Source organism: Cornus florida, unplaced genomic scaffold, assembly GCF_030987335.1.
Source record: "Cornus florida cultivar Cherokee Brave unplaced genomic scaffold, ASM3098733v1 CherokeeBrave_3.0.0_Hap2_Chr10, whole genome shotgun sequence".
NCBI classification, from domain to species: domain Eukaryota; kingdom Viridiplantae; phylum Streptophyta; class Magnoliopsida; order Cornales; family Cornaceae; genus Cornus; species Cornus florida.
The window spans coordinates 106221489-106239673 of NW_026775580.1; positions in this window are offsets into that span (position 1 = coordinate 106221489).

An 18185-nucleotide genomic window follows, 5' to 3' on the forward strand; every position below is an offset into this window, starting at 1 on the left:
TGACGTCAGCCATTTTTTAGCATGAAATATCATATTTTCCCTTACTATAATTACAAAGACATTTTCACCCTTACTTTTGAATTGAAAATTACTCTTGTATCCTCAAAACAATCTCTGTATACACATTTGACATCTCACTCTAAAACCTATTTACAAGCACGGCTCTCTGTACATAATATATATATTGGTCTATATATATACACACACACATATACATATATAAACTGGTCCATCCTATATATATATATATATATATATATATATTGGTCTATATACATAGCTGCAAATCATCGCGCTGCCGGAATCGATGGAGTATCTCGCCGCCGGAATTTATGGAAACCCCTTACCGCTGATAGAACAACTCTCCTCCTCAGCTCCGCCATCCGTAACTGCACCCTAATCCAAAAACCCCCCATAGATCAAGACCTATTTCTTCATCGATCTGAACTCCGCAATGAGCCCAATCGACAACAACATTGTTGTAACGACCCGAACCCGTAGGTCCAAACAATTAACCGGGTCCTTAACCGAACCCGAGGTCAACTGAGGACAACACTGTCATTTCCTACATCGATACGAAAATACATTTATTTATTTATTTATTTTTCCTCACTGCTTGAGTGCGCAAACATTTTGATGTCAAACAGACAACATATGAAACCTTTAATATGATCAAAACACTGTCCCAAGCCTGGGTTTGATGTCATCCATCATAATTAAACTTTTATGCATTTAATTAAATTATACGTGAGCTTAATTTGTCAACGAAAATCACAACAATTGCAAATATATAACAAGATGGCCTTAAGGCCTTACGTGAAAATCAAATTATATGCAAAAGCCTCATCAAAACTCGGTCTTTAACAAGTTTCATTATTTACATCAATCTTACAATTTTCAAATTATGCTAAGGCCTGTTTAAAATATATATATATATATATATATATATATATATATATATATATATATGTCTACGATATTAGCATGATTGAAGTTGTAGATCTCCTACCACCTCCTTTCGAGTCCTGAAAAAAAATATTAATACGGGGGATTAGCACAACGGCTCAGCAGAGATTGCTTAAGTGGCCCCTCCTCAAACGAAGTAAATAATCCAATGCTTTACACACAATGAATAGGAAAAAGGAGTGGGGTCATGCGAGGGATTTCACATATGGCACTTAAATTTCCAATCAATCCTCATCACTATCTCATATAATGTAATGCATAGTTGTCAATGCAAACCACATCACACCATACTCTCTCTTGTTCACACCTCTCCTCCAAACCATCATGTACCCACATTTCCCTTTCCCGCTACCACACATCTACACATCTCATCTACACCCTCATCTCTCTCATGCCTATCAATGCCCTCATGCCATGCATATGGAACATTTCAAATTTTCAATCATTTAATCATCAACCTTTATTCATTACATAATAAACAATTTCATGATCACAATAAATTAATTTAACAACTTAGCATGCTTTAACATACACCACATCAACCATACTAGGAGTAACACATACAATTCACCACATTGTCATCTTTTAGAATGTCATTAGAAACTCATATACAAAATAAGCATTTAATTCCATCCAACCCATCAATTTTACAAAACTCAAACATGAACCAAACCCTAGAATTTTCATTCTTCAATTAATATCAAATTAACATGCCAAAAGAGGGGAAAAACATCAAATTAACTACTAAATCTAAGGAAAATCGTCAATTAGACAACTCTACCTCTTTGAAAAGAAACCCCCAAATTAGAGATCCCTAACTCCTTGCAATAATGGTCTCAAATAAAAGCTCTCCTCAAGCTCATCACTTCTTCACCTATAGCTTCATCAAAATCTTTCTTTAATCTCTCCAAAAACAAGCTTGAAGTGTGGAACATATTTAGTGCAAATAGATTAATATAGAGTGAGAAAGTGAAATGCTAGAGAGGGGAAACATTCTGCCGAAAATGAAGGGGAAAGTAAAGAAAATGAGTTGGTCAATAATTTGCCTTGTGGTCAATAGCATGCCACTTGTAAAAATGTGTGTATTTGTCACTTTTTGGTTAGTTACTCTTTTGCCCTTCTACATCCATTTCAATACCAACAAAGTCCCCAAAATATCTCCCACCAAAAATAGATACACCTATATATATATACATGTGAAATGACTACAATACCCCTCACTTAAAATGAGAAAACCGGGAGAAGTTCCAGAGTTCGAAAATCGTCCCGATTTTTGAAAAATTCTAAAAAAATGATACCGTCTTTCTAACTGACTTAAAATGATTAAAAATACACTTCTAAAACCTTCGGTTCAAGAAAATGACCAAAACGCCATTCGGGACCCGCGTGGCATGCAAAATGAAAAAGGATTAAAATAATCCAAAAAATCAATGAAATTCCCAAAATTAGAAAATAGGAAAAATCGGCAACATTACAATTGTCTTATCCAGAAACATCATTCCTGCGAGGATGACCGAGACGAACTGAACAAGTACCAGAAGAACGACTACTTCACCGTCGTCAAATCGTCATCGTTTCACAAGTCTCGCAACTCTCAGTTGATCAATGGCTCGAACCGCTTCACCGGTCGAGTTCGCTACAGTTTCTAAATTTGGATTTGCATCCAAGCAGGAGTTTCGCCGGTGAATATTATGGCGATCACGTCTATGTCGGCGAAGTCGAGGCAGCGGATGTTCATGTTCGAACCGGTGAACTTTAAGCCGGAGATGGTATGTAATACCCCTGATTTTAAAAGAATAGTCTCGGTATTTTTTAAAAATTATTTTAATTGCATTTAATTATTTAGTTGATTTCTTGGCTAATTGTTTACTTGTTTAATTGATTTAATTATTTATTAAATGTGTTAATTGATTTAATTGTTTAAATGAAATTGTGTGATGGTGTGTATTTATTTAGGAATTTAATTGTTTTATTTTATTTTTATTTTCATATTTTTAAGGAATTGGATATGAATAGTAGTAATGGACCAACCAATTGGGCTCCATGGACTACTTGGATAAGGGGTTTAATGGGGACGGATAATTATCCATGTATATGTATATTTAATAAATAAATAAATAAATATATATATATATATATATATATATATATATAAGAAAAGTCATATATATTTATATATTACATATAAAAAGGATTACACATAGATTATACGTACCATATATTTTAGTTACCTTTTTGGTATTTAAATTTTATTTTGTTTTTATTATTAGTTTGGCTTGGATTGGAAAAAAGATTAGGGTTATTTTATTTGCTTATAAATATATAATTATAGGGTTGTGAAAGAGGTTAGAAATATATTACGTACTATATTTTAGAAAGAGAAAGAAGGAAGAGGAAGGAAGAGAAAAGGAAGAAGGAGGCTAGGGTTTTATCTAATCCCTAAAAACAAGTTTTAATCTTTCTCTTCTCCTTTGATTCGTACCCTATGCATGCTAGATTAATTCTAGGTTCTTAAATAAATTAATTGAATCTAATTACATGGATCTATTTGAAAATTTCAGTTCATGTGTTTTAATAATAGGTTTGTAATGAATTTTAATATTGACAAATCGATGCATATGTTTGAGTTATGGTTTCCATTATGTGTTTATGTAGTGTTTAAATTTTTGTTCACATGATGTTCGTATGTATCAGTCTGTGTGTGTGTCTGTGTGTGATAGATAGAAAAATCAAAATTGGTAACTCATCATAAGGTACGCACGCCGAACGAGGAAGGAAACATGTGGTATATCAGTTTTGTTTCATTGTAATTTAAATCTCATTGTTTCATAAGACTACGCGCCACACGAGGGGATGGAAAACAAAGCATTACAAAGTGATATGAATCATGTATCAGTTTGCTGTTTTCTTTAAATTAAAGTTTCATTGTTTTCATAAGGTTCACACGCTGCACGAGGAGGAAACAAGCAACAATTACAATCTGATATGCTATATGGGTTAGAAATAAATCTTGTACATGAAAAAATAATAATAATAATAATAATAATACTTAGTTATGCATTAAATATTTTTTTTAAATGTTATTTTGATTAATATTAAAATGTTAAATTAGTATTTATTATTTTTGAATGATGGATCTGAATTAAATATCTATTTAATTTAAGTACATTATCCTTAAATTGAAATGCATGATTTAAGTTTACATGCTATGTATGGAATTTAATTAATTTTAAAAGGATAAATTAATTAAATATTGTTGGATTAAATTATTTTAATCAATTGTTTAGATTTAAATTAATTTAATCAGAACATGGAGATGTACAATTTAGTCGAGATGCATGTTAATTTGTTGTGATGTAAATTAAATGCATGCTAATTAGAATTGATATTTTTGCTTAAGTAAATGCAAATGATGTATATAAGATTTATATCATATTTATTTGGATTATTAAATGTAAATATTATTTACATTATCCTTGAATTGGAAACTTTTATTTGGTTGTGATATGGATTAATGCACCATTATGGGATGGGGGCATATTAGGGACGGATTAACTTAAGAGTTAAGTCCTACCTATTTTTAATAAGGGAACGGATTAACCACAGTGTTAAGTCCTACTTATTCGTGTCAGGTCAACAAAATAGTTGGATGACATATTATTGAAATAATAATTGGATAGTTTATTTGGATGGTTGGATATGATGGATTTTACATATAGAATTATATGCCATGATATGAGCTTGAGTCTCAGGATCAGTGGTTAGGGTGCATATATTGCCAGGGATGTGTAGTTAGATATAGTGTGGTTGTGTACCCTGGTAGGTCTAGGTACTTATGCCCACTATATGTGCGTTTTGCATGTTGCCTACTATTCAGGTTGAGACAACTCTATAGTCTAGTGAGGTTCCTTTAGTGTGTATATATATCTATATATGGACTATTTAGTTATTGTTGAATTAATTAGGATGTGTACGTGTATCGGGTCTCTGTTTGGGATGTAGTAGATTAGAACTTGTATGTGGGCCTGACCCACCATTATTTTTCAGGTGTTCGTCAGTTCCAGTCTTAGAGATTGTTCGTGCCGAGCAGAGACAGTCATTCATTCTTCCGACTCTACGTAGGACTCTTCTTCATTAGTAACTTATTATTTTTATTTCGATTCAGTTATTTTAGTTAGGATATTATTAGGAGTCCACAGTATGGATTCTCGAGTTGTAGTTTAATTAATTACTGGTATCAGAAGATTGGAGGATTTTATTATGGGATTTTAATCATTATTTATTTGAGGATTTTTAAATAAGAATTTATTATTTAGTTTTCCTTTCAGCTTATCTATTTATTTTTAATTCATCTTGTATTCCAATGCTTGTTTAAATATTAATTGTTTGATATCCCTCGGATCTGTGCTCGGACTTGATCACCCGTGACTCTAGAATCGAGGGGTATCACATGGTAGCTCTGCTTTGCTTTGTCCTACCTACACACGTATATATCTATATATAGATATACTGTATATACACAAATTTGACCCATTGAGTTTCTTAGATCCATTAAGTTTTATTCTTCCTCAGTCTCCTTATTTTCGGTTGTCCGTTGGCTTCACTTGTGGATGGTAGTGTCCTATTGATCGTCGGAGAGGAAGAGTCCACCGGTGGTGATGATTATGATGGTAGTGGTTATGGCCGCGGTGCCACCACCTGTGGTAGTTGTCTGTGTATGTATATATGGTGGAAGGCGGTGGTGTGTGTATGTAGTTGTGTATATTAATATAACTTTATTTTTGGGCAATATAGTCATTTCACAAAAAGATTCTATATTATGTTATATTAATATAATATTAGAGGGTATTTTAGTTATTTAACATTAATTTCTACTGGAAACCAACACCGGCCACATTGAAGGGAGGTGAGTGATATTTTTAAAACGTTAGGGATAGTGTCTGTAATTAGGCCTAACCTCGAGGGAGGTAAGTGAAATTATCCCTTACAGAAAACCTATGTAGGTTTGTGCTTGTGTAGGGGCAAAGTTAACCACTGACGAGCAATCAGGCACGGATCTATTGTGTTCCCAATGGGGGCAATTGCCCCCACTTAATTTTTTTTTTTTTAGTATTATACTCTAATATTTTTAGAATTTTGATATATATATCTATAAAATTATACTATTGTTCCCCTGAAATTAGTAAAAAAATTCACATTACCCCCCTAACTTATGTTTCTGGATCTGTCCCTGCAGGCAATCACACTCAACATCTACATTTGAATACCTCCATCAGACCATCCCTGAGTACTAAAATACATATAACATTTGCGCTACTCATTTAAAAATTTGAACTATCAATTCTCTATTTGAAAGTTGAGCAAGTATCATTAGGCGGTCTTTGCTGATATATAATATACAAGTTATGATTCATTCTAAGAGGATGTGAGTGAGGACATAGGTCCTAATACAGATGTCAGGATAATGTTATGCACTATGGCTCGCGTTTCGCCCCACTGATATCTTTATCAGTCGACATATATATATAAATTTTTGTTCAATTTATCCCTCGAATATAACTAATTGGAAACTTTAAATTGGTAAGTATGTAAGTTTCAAACTAAATAATAATAATAATTATATCATATTTTCATTTAGACATATTGCATAATCTATTTCGTAAAATTGTCATGTCATCGAGTTCTTATTCTTCAATATGTTGTCATTGTTTCCCAAATCTATAACCTATATGTTATTCTACTCCATAATAACTATTACACAATACAATGGTTTATTTCTATTCTACCATTTACAGAGTACTATTAAAAAGGGGAAAAAAAAAAAAAAAAAAAAAAAACTTTGGTCATAATTTTGTAGAAAGTTATCATGTGATGATGATGCCCAATTCAGTATTTAATTTTGAATAGATTATAGGGTGAATTACATTAAACCCCCCTTTTTTATTTGTGTTTTTCACTAAACCCCCATTTTTTATTTTTTTTGTCAATAAACCCCCCTCAACTATTCGAGGGGGGTGATTTAACTAACGAAAGTTAGCTGAAAGGGAGCTGTTTGGAAATTTAATTTCTCATATATTTTTTTTGACAAAAATGTCCTTGTACCTATTTTAATATTACTCTCACATATATATCTACTATATTATCACTCTTAACCGCATATCTTCCACCATTGCAAATAATACGTACTCTTCCATCATTATAATATTATATATAATTTGTATCATAATATAATGGTATATATAATATGTACGATTAAGTATTATTTATACTATATTTTCATTAGCCTTCAAACCAATATAAATTTAGGTTTTTTTCTTAAAATTTATTTGCTATATATATATTTGAAAATTATATTGTGCATTCATTTATTTGGTTTTTATTAATTTTCATTTTATATAGATTTATTAAAGGGACAGTAAGAGAAATAATGGCTACTTTTATCCTTTTTTATATTAATATTTATGCCTACATGTTTTCTTCTTCTTCTTTATATATATATATATATATATATATATATATATATGTATATATATACATATATATATTTCAATATCATTTTTTTCTATAAAAAAATAAAAAATTCCTTCCATGACTAATGTGAACTTGTCAGTCTAGTAAAATGTTAAAACAAAAAAAACAATAGAAGTGTTAATTTATGTGAATGATGTCGTTTATGTTATTTAAATAATAAAAAAGCAAAGTAGATTTTCAAATAGGCTTTAATGGGTATTTAAGTCAATTTATATTTTAGTTCTCTTCTAATTAACATCCGTTAGTTAAATCACCCTCCTTGAATAGTTGATGGGGTTTTTTTGGCAAAAAATTAGAAAAAAAGGGGGTTTAATGAAAAATACAGATAGAAAAATAGGGTTTAATATAGTTCACCCTAGATTATAAGTACTTATTTACTGTAATTAGGTTTGTTTAATAAGGTATTTAAAATTACTTAATTAAGTGTCGCTTAATAAAAAATATAATTTTAAGTAACAATTACTTCACTTATTTGTTATTGAATGCGGAATACTTGAATATTAAAAAATTATTTTAAAAAAATCAATTTACAATTAACGCTTAAAATTTAATTTTTAAAATTTTTAATATCTGTAATTTAACTTCTAATATTTCTTGTTCTAAATATATATATATATATATATATATATATATATATATATACAAAACTGCTTAAATTTTAATTTTCCTCTGCGCATTTATTCAAATTTACCATTACACCCAAATACAGGACAAATGTGATGTTGAAAGAATTCCAATTAAGAAGAAATACTTCACACGCTTTCTAGAATCCCCAATGGATTGGTAAAGTGGCCATTCTAGCCTGACTTGACATGGGTCCATTTATGTTCCATCAAAATCAAGAGCCTAAACATGTTAAGGACTCGTGGTTCAACACAATTGTGCCCCAAAGAATAAGTCAAAGAACAATACCTTTTTTATCTACAAACCAATTCCATGTCACCATTATTGTACATCCAAGAGTCACCTTCTTATTGGATGTTTCAAGAACATGATCGACCAATCCAACCATGCCTAGAAAATCTCTACTAGGATGTGAAAGTGTTTCCTAATCTTTTTGAGTTGATGTCATGTCCATCTATACATGGTATCACTATTCCAAAGAAAAAGGTAACAAAAATGCTGTCTTCCACTTTGGTAGACAAAGAAGAATCCACACAAATAGTTCATGAAAAGAAAGGAAAACATGATCCTTAATTAGTCATGGGACCAATGATTTTTATATTTATACACAAAAATAATGTCTTGCTTATAGTTAAGTCAGAGATTTATTCATATCAAATTATACTGATTGTTGCATTTAATTGTTATATTTTTTTTATAACAAGAATTACATTTTTTTAGTCATTAGAGTTAGTATGAATAAATTCTTTACTCATCAACGAGGAAAAGACGATTTCTGTGTTTGTGTGTGTGTGTGTTTATATATATATATGTGTGTGTGTGGTTGAAAATGAATTGAATCCAAAACATATCTACCTTGTTTAAGTTTTTGAAAGGTTTTGCAGTATATGGGCATCTTAATATTTCACCTTTACCTTTTCTTTGTTTTGAAAATTTGAAATATAATAATCTCAGAAAAAAATAAAAAATAAATAAATAAAGTGGGCAAGGGAATACCTTTTAGTGTGGTCCAACTTTAGCAAATTGAATAATAGGTCTTGAAGTTATGAAGCTAGAGGTACAAGACAAATTTAGATGTAGCGTACCACGTGATTGGCCCTTTTTAAAATTGACCGTTTGATATTGACTCGTAAGACTAAACAAATTTCTTTGGATGTGTTTGAAAAAAAAAAAAAAAAAACTACGTAAAAAAAAAAAAAAAAAAAAAATTGTAAACTTTATTGCCATGTAAAAAAGTTAATCAGCATTCTAGTAATATAATATAAAATTTTAACCACTCTAATACTTTAAACTTAGTGTTCGCACACTACGTGTTTTTATTGGAGTTCGAATTCCAATCCTCTTTTAAAAGATGGAGGTTTGTTACCGCTAGGTCACTGGTATGTTGATAATGTAAAACTTTATTTCCATGTAAAAAAAAATAATAGCAATTAAAATAAAATTAAGCCCCCTAAGAATTTCTGGTAACAACAAATGGATTGGGCCGGGCCATGTGTGATTTTAAAGTTGAGTCTATTCAAAACTTCGCAATTCTCATTCCCGAGCCCACTTTACACCTTATTTGGGCTTGGTTAGGGCCGAGAGGAAGCACTTTGGGTCTTGCATTCGGTTAAAAGTTTGGATTCACCAAGCCCAGTCCAACCCAGTTATAGTACTCTATAATTTTCCACAACTAGTAGACTTACCAAACTGTACCTATAATTGTGAAGTTTAGAGTTGCATTACAAATGTAAATTTTTTGTTTTTTTTTGGGCCAAGCCACTACTTTAACCAACCAAGCACAGCCCATTCCGATGATGAACCTGATTGCACGTCTTGAAGACATGGCTTCCCCCTACTTTTGAAAGGGTTGAGTCGGTTGAGAATAGTGGAGTGAGAGCCACAGCTGAGCGCACGGGACGTAAGAGTAGAATTGTGCGGAGCGTAAAAAGGGCATCTATTTAGAATAATTGTGTAATTTGAAGTGTAACCAAAGAGTTTAAAATGGTCATTCAAACTCCACTCAGTATACAAAAATATTCAACCACAAGTCCAATTCCGTCAGGCATTCAAAGCTGATCTCATTTTCGGTACGTAAACTCTAGAAATAAGTTATTTCTTACTAATATACGAAGAAAAAAAAAAATTTAAGAGTGATGATATAGAATCGGACAATTTTTTTTTTACTTGGTAGGGAGAGGGAGAGGGGAGGATGAGTTGATGAACAAATTTAATTAATTTTATATGAGTAAGAATTGATGTTATCATAACGTCAAAGATATTAATAATATTATTATGTACAAGCCTTTATTTACATAAAATCGTTGGAATTGTCAAATTTTTGAACTCCAAATTATTATTCAAAATTTAACTAGGGTAAAAAATTGATCACCATTATAAATATATAATACATAGAATTTTAAAAGAAAATGCTAAACACCACAAATTATTGTATCACAAAAATAACTTGAATTACATGACAAATAATATGACAACTTTGGGGTGATGATATGACAACTCAACTTTGAGTATTCTTAAAACGACTTTGTCCAAATAATACATGGTATGATTGAGAGAAAAAATAGGAAAAAATTATTTATGATAAAATATGAACCCAAATAAAACTTTTTGATAGAGGTTTTAGGGCTTAACTCTTTCTTTTCAATAAGAATCCTAATTTTCTGAACCAAATGTGTAAATAATTAAATAAATATATAATTCACTTAAAGTTTTTTAAAATTATGCTGTGATTCCTCTCTCTCTTAAATAAGAACCCTAACTTCCTATGTTTGAATAATTTGATTAATAGATAATTAATTTCATGTTTATAATAATTATAAAGTTGAGAGTACAAAAGAGTATATATATATATAACAGAAAATAAAAGTAGAGAAAGGAAAATTAGATAAAGAAACCTAATTTTAATGTTAGTTCTCACTTCTCCTCCAATGAGTAATTCACACAAATGCATGCATATAAATATATGTGTGTGTGATTGGAATCATCTTCTCATCTTTGAATTTGTATGTTTTTTTAATTTAACTATAACTTTTATATATATATATATATATAATATCTATTAAAATTGAAAACACATTCGTATTTTAAATAACGCGGCATCATATTCCAGATATATACCTCAAATTTTATTATATAGCGTTGCTCATTATGAAAATATATAAAGTCGAGCTCAAATTATGAATTAGGCAGAAGAGTCAGCATCTGTATTAATTTTTGTTAAATGGCATCACTCGTAAAACTGTTGAAACAGTTTTCATGTTCATAGATTTGTGTGTGTCGGCATATCTGCCCAGTCAAATTAGTCAATATATATTAACTATACAAATAAAATAGGGTGTAAAATTAGTTTTTTGAACACTAGGAGTGTATTTGCAAGTTCCGTATATAGTAGGGTTTTTTACACTTTATCATAAAAATAAAATAAAATAATTATAAAAGAGGTGGCTTGCATATGCTTAAAGTTTTTAATTAATAATTATCATTTTATTTGGGTAAGATTACAAGAACAATAATATTATGGAAGTTTCATAAATGAAGACTAACATTGAGTTTGGCTTCTTATAACAAATGTCATCATTTCACTGCTATAGATCTCAGAAGAGAAAAATAAAATAAAAAATAGAGACTGTTGAGAAACGTGTGATGATATCATCATTTTACTCTCAACTTACTTGCGGGGAAAAAAATGTTTGTGTAGCTATTTTATTTGCCAATAGTCCGTTATCCTAGTAAGTACAAGAGGTTAATTATATAATCTTTATTTACATTAGAAAAATAAAATAAGTTTTTCAAGCTGTATTTGATTAGACTGAAAATTTTGTAAGCAAAACATAGACAAACTCTGTTTAATGGTTTTGGATAGCCAAAAAAGGTCCGCAAGTAGATAATATGGTCTACTAAATTATCTTTATTAATAACAAATTGTATAACAAGAACAAATAAGTCTCATAGATATAGCCGCATTGAGAGGGATCTGGAAGGTAAGTTATTGAGGTCTCGTTTTCGAATTGTACTCATGACTTGAATGGTGCGTATGTTGTGGGACCGATACAATGTATAAATTTTGTGTCGAATCAATATTGGTCTCCCAAAAAAATGTTAGTAATTTGAAAATCTAAATAAATAATTTTCTAGGTATTAGAAGAGAAAAATACACACTAATATACCATTCATTTAGGAAAATAATTGCAAGTTCAAATGTTGTACATAAATTTTTTGATATTTTTTACACAAAAAAATATATATATATATATATATATATCTGTTAAAATTGAGTGGTCATGCAAAAATATTTTCCTCAAATTTTATCCTTTTCCTTGCTATCCAAATTTTTAAAAATGTTGAAAAAAAAAAAAAAAAAAATTTTATTTCCTTATTGAATATTATTTTCTACCTAACCAGAACAAGCTTCAATATTTATTAATGGAGCTTCAACACTGTGTGGATGTGAGGGAGAGAGAGATAACCCAAACAGTTGTGCCATTATTAGTACCAATTAAAGTGCGCAACAAACCTTCTTACCTGACTTAAAGGTTGCAACCAAGTCGAAGTGTACAATATTTAATTTTTTTAAACTATGATCAAATTTTCAGTAATATGCTTCGTGTGACATAATAATCTTTAATCACTTTAATTAATCAAATTAAACAGTTTTTTATTTTATTTACCCTGACTTAAAGGTTGCAACCAAGCCAAGTGTACATTTAATATTTTAAACTGAACTATTATTAATTTTTCAGTCATGTACTTCTTGTGACCTAATAATCTTTAATCTTTGTAATTAATCAATGTAAACAATCTTGCACCTTGTTGTTTAGGTGAGATGTTGAGAGGAAACAAAAAATAGACACAATCTTTAACACTATTTGGCTTCATCGTTGCCATCTTTGTCTTTATTAGTTTATCCCATAAGGATCGAAACATTATATTTGTATAAAAAAATAATCACTATCTTGCTTGAACTTGTATTATTACACTTATTGATAGTTCCGTGATTAAATAATGAGTTAGATAGACATTCTTTGTGTTGTAGACTCTAATTTCGCTCATTTTAGGATGATTTTAGATAGACATTCTTGGAGTATTTTTTTAAAAATAAATAAATAAAAAAAACACTACACATTTAAAATCTCAAATAAACTCCGCTTCATTTTACTGACATTTTAAATTTGAAAAATCAATTATAAACTCAATTTCTTTAACACGACTTTATATTATGAGTAATGATAAATTTCGAATAAGTTTGACTAATTTTATTTAAGTAAAAACGGATGTTATCAACTCATATTTACATAAATCAGTTGAAATTTTCAGACTACCTACACTATATATATATATATATATATATATATATACATATATATATATGCCTCTCATGGGCATACACTGGCCTGACCCCACCTACTATAATATATATACTAAATTTATGTATTTTTATACATATATTTGAAAAAAAATCATTAATACCCTTTCTAAAAAATTTTATTTTTTAAAATTATTTCTTAAATTTTATATTTCTTCTCTTTATTACTCTTTAAATTCGTTTAATTTTCTTTTAAAAAAATAAAAAATTCCTTTCAAAATTTTCTTAAACTACTCATTGATGGACATATTATTTAAAATAAATTTTTTTCTTTACTTCTTAATTTGAAGAAATTATATTTATTGTCATTCTTATTGATTTTTTTTTTTCTTTTTACACTATGGCCCTAGATTTTATTTTGGACTCTGCCCCTATATACTCTATATATATATATATATATAATTGAATTGTAACGTGCATGAAGATCCAATTGAAATGAAATGTGGCGAGTGCAAGGACTGCCAAACAGAAATATCCTTTCCGTTTCCGTGTTTCCTTGTTGAAGCAGGTGGAATAGGAAGCAAACATCCGGGTGTCTCCTCCATGCAACCGCACATTTGGCCTCCTCCCTTTTTTCATTTTTACTAAAATACCCCCGCACAATAAGGATCCCAAGACAAAGTATCTCAACCGCTTCACTCAATTTCACTATAATGCCCCTTTTGTTTATTCATAATACAAACAAGTTCAATTCATCTATTAATTTAAAAATAGTATTTAGAGAATTATATTAAAAAATATGAATAACTAAATCCAATCTATTTTTTAAAAATTTAATTTTCAGACACTGAGAGTTTCCGAATTATTTTTTTATACCTTTTAATGGAAAAGGCCCTAATCTTCTCATTGGAGTAAAAAAAAAAAAAAATTCCCAATAATTAAAAAAACATTTCAAAATTTTATTTGATTACATTGAATTTGCAATAAAGCTAATTTCATTTAACCTCTCTATAAAATAAAGCTGTACAGGGACAGAACTAGTGTATGTCAGAAGGATATATATACTAAATTTATATATTTTTACATATATATATATGAAAAAAATTCATATAATGCACCCCTAAAATTTTTATTTTCTAAAATTATCTATTAAATTTTGTATTTTTTCTATTTTTTACTCTTATAATTCGTTTAATTTCCTTTTAAAAAATTAAATTTTGCTTTTTGAATCAAATTCCAATTTTTTTTCCTTTCAAAATTCTCTCATTTTTCTTTTCTTTTTAATTTTTTTTAACTATTTATCTTTCTTAAATTACTACATATTATTTTGAGTAAATTTTCTTCTTCGTCTCTTAATTTATAGAATCTATATTTATTGTCGTGATTATTGAAATTTTTATTTTTTTACATTATGTCTTTCTTGAATTTAATTTTTGGCTCCGCCCCTGAAGCTACACTGAGGTCTGAATTAACCTTATTTTAAAAAAATTTAATTTATTTTTAAAAATTATTTTATATATATATATATATATATATATATGGCAAACTAAGAGAAAAGAATACTAAGACACAGCAACACCAATTCAAGAAACGCATTCAACCAACTAGGCTAAATTTAATTTATTTTTAAAAATTATTTTATAGATATATATATATATATATTTGGCAAACTAAGAGAAAAGAATACTAAGACACAGCAACACCAATTCAAGAAACGCATTCAACCAACTAGGCTAATGAATAATGCCCCTTCACGAATTATACTGCAAAATTTAAATACAAAAAACTCCATAGAGGATTGGTAGGTAAATATATAAAGATGCAGTGGCAATTACGTCCATACATTGAAGCCTGACTGGCCCTTCATGTCCACGTGATTAGATTCCCTCATGCCTGTTCTGTGATTCCATCGCTTCTTTCCCGCATATATAAGGCCGGTATAGAGAACCAGATCTCACTACCTGAGACAGAAAGAGATACACTTTTAGAGAGAGAAAGAGATAATAGTCATATGTGCTGTATACCCGTATAGAAAATTCAATGCATGAATATATAAAATTTACTATTTTTCGCTAATATTATTGTCAAAATTCAGCTGTAAACCTTTGTGTGTGTACTTGTGTGTATATATATACACACACAAAAGTACATTTACATTACATTCTCTGGATCTGTATATTTCTGCTGCGAGCTCTCCGTCGCTGGGAGCTTTCGCAGCAGATCGAGTACGTACATGCTTTCACTATCTCTATACATCTCCCAGTTTCAAAAGGATTTATGCGAAATGTATATGGAATTCTCGCACCGATTCTTTTGATTTCTCCTTCTCTGCAGATTTTTCCGACGAAATCTCGATCGTGTGATTCGTAGCGACTCGGAGGATCTGATCCAACTGAGACAAATTGTTCTTCAAGTCTAGGTATTGTGTTTTCAATATGATGTTCATACCTTTTCCCTGATTTAAATTTAATATGTATGTATTTTTTTATGATTGAATTTCAAATTTGTTGCTTCCATATCATGCATGTAATACAGAATTACAGAGTTGTCTTTGATATTTTTTTCGAAGCAAACACACTCACATTATTACCCTGCTAAGCTCGGACGATCGATCTTAATGTCCACTGCGTATGTCATTGCATAAATTGCAAATTAAATTCTGTTACTTTCGAAGTTGAGTGCATTCTTTTGACTTTTTATTCCTGTAATAAAGAACCTAACCACCGCTATTTGATCACTCTAGCGAAAGGGTTGGTTAAAAGAATTACTAACATAACTAAATTTAATTACTAATAAAATAATTTATTTGAGTCCGTAGGGACACGCTAGGTGCGTAATTTCTTGCCCAAAAAAAAAAAAAAAAATTTTATTGTATGTAAAAGCATGTTTAGTTCTAATCAGTATTTTTGCTCTTAATTTTTTAAAATGCTTTTAAGAACAATTATATCATTTTAAAAAATATGATAATACTTTTGATAGATTTGAATTTTTGTGTGTGTGTGTGTGTTTGAAAAAAAATTTATTGTATGTAAAAGCATGTTTAGTTCTAATCAGTATTTTTGCTCTTAATTTTTCAAAATGCTTTTAAGAACAATTATATCATTTTAAAAAATATGAGAATACTTTTGATAGATTTGAATTTTTGTGTGTGTGTGTGACTCAGTGAAGGGGAGACTTTTTAAGGAAGGAAACGAGAAATTTTTTTAGAAAAGTGACTCAGTGAGTTTGTGAGACTAAAAGAGAAAAATGTGGTGACACGTAAGTCAGTCCGTTAAACCTATGTCCACGTGGCGCAAATGCAAGTGCTTTCATTTAATGAAACCCTAGTGGTGGAGCACCCTCTTGTTTTCTTCTTAATTTTGGCCTTGGAGAAAGAAAAAAAAAAAAAAAAAAGCACCGGTGGGATCCACACTCAACGCAAAACATTCTTCACTCTGAGAATATATTTGACGAACCGGAATCCCTTCTCCTCCGCTTTGATTTTATAGTATAAATATATAATTTCTTCTAATATCATAAAAAGGGTAAAGAGATGTGGTTGACGAGTTTTTTCTTGAGTACGAATATTACGGAATTTAAAAATTAAATTCCCTCGTAATTTTCTATGCTGGAGAGATTTCAACTTTGACGGAACTTTGTCTTGGTTTCCAGCAACATGACACAACAACTATATAGGGCGAGAATTCCAAGAAATGTCGTTAAAATTGTCAAAGAAATAAGTATCATTGCTAAAGTGTGTGTGACTTTAGGCTATATATACCAATTCCTATCAGCTTTCTCGAGAATGTCTATGGGATTAATTTGTTAAAGAGATGGTTGGTCCTAATATATGTCTGCATCTTTAGAAAATTAAAAAATGGTTTCTAATTCTTGTCTTAATTTCTCATTCTTCTTCAGTTAATTTTGTCACAAGACGGACTCCTCAAGCAAAGAGATCTAGTTTAAAACGCTAAAGGTTCTCATTGAAATCAACAGCTTGCCAAAACATATTTTGTTTCCAGGTAACAAGACAAATTTGTTCAATTATGTTTTCTTGTTTTGTTTTTGCTTCCCAAGGCCAAACACTCTTCTTTATTCAACACTACTACTAATTTAATTGCTTTGAAATGTTTTGACCAACAATTTGTGTACTTATCATCAACTTGGACATTAAAAAATATGCCACCTGATCTCACTTTAGTTTCAGAAATCGTCAAGACATTAAAAAATATGCCACCTGATCATACTTTAGTTTCAGAAATCATTAAGTACTCCTTTGTTTTACTTGATTTGGTGGTTTTAGCTAGACGGAACTCTATATGGGCTCAATCGTTAAAATCTATAACCACAGCAACAAACAAAACCCGAAACGGACTCAAATTCTTTCCTGTGGAACAGTGGTCCGGTTCCATCTAATTAGTGAAGTACGTTACAAAAATGTTGTAATATTCATCTCACTTCACAACATTATTGTGACTTGTTTTAGTAACTAGATGAAACTGGAACGCGCAAATTTTTTTATTTTATTTTTTTCTCGATAAATAACCAGAACAAGATGAGAGTAATACGTTAAAATTAGATTTAATTGTGTTGAACGCACATAAACTTTATAACATGATTGTACCATGCTTTGTAAACCAAAACTTCTACAAATGTTACCCTCAAAATTAACATGTTGTGGCATGTCTAGTGATAGGGCAGTATGGTCATTTAAATCGAGTCATATGCATGGGTTAAATTTGTAAAACAGTATCAGCTGCTTGCAGCTCTTGTTCTTAACAAC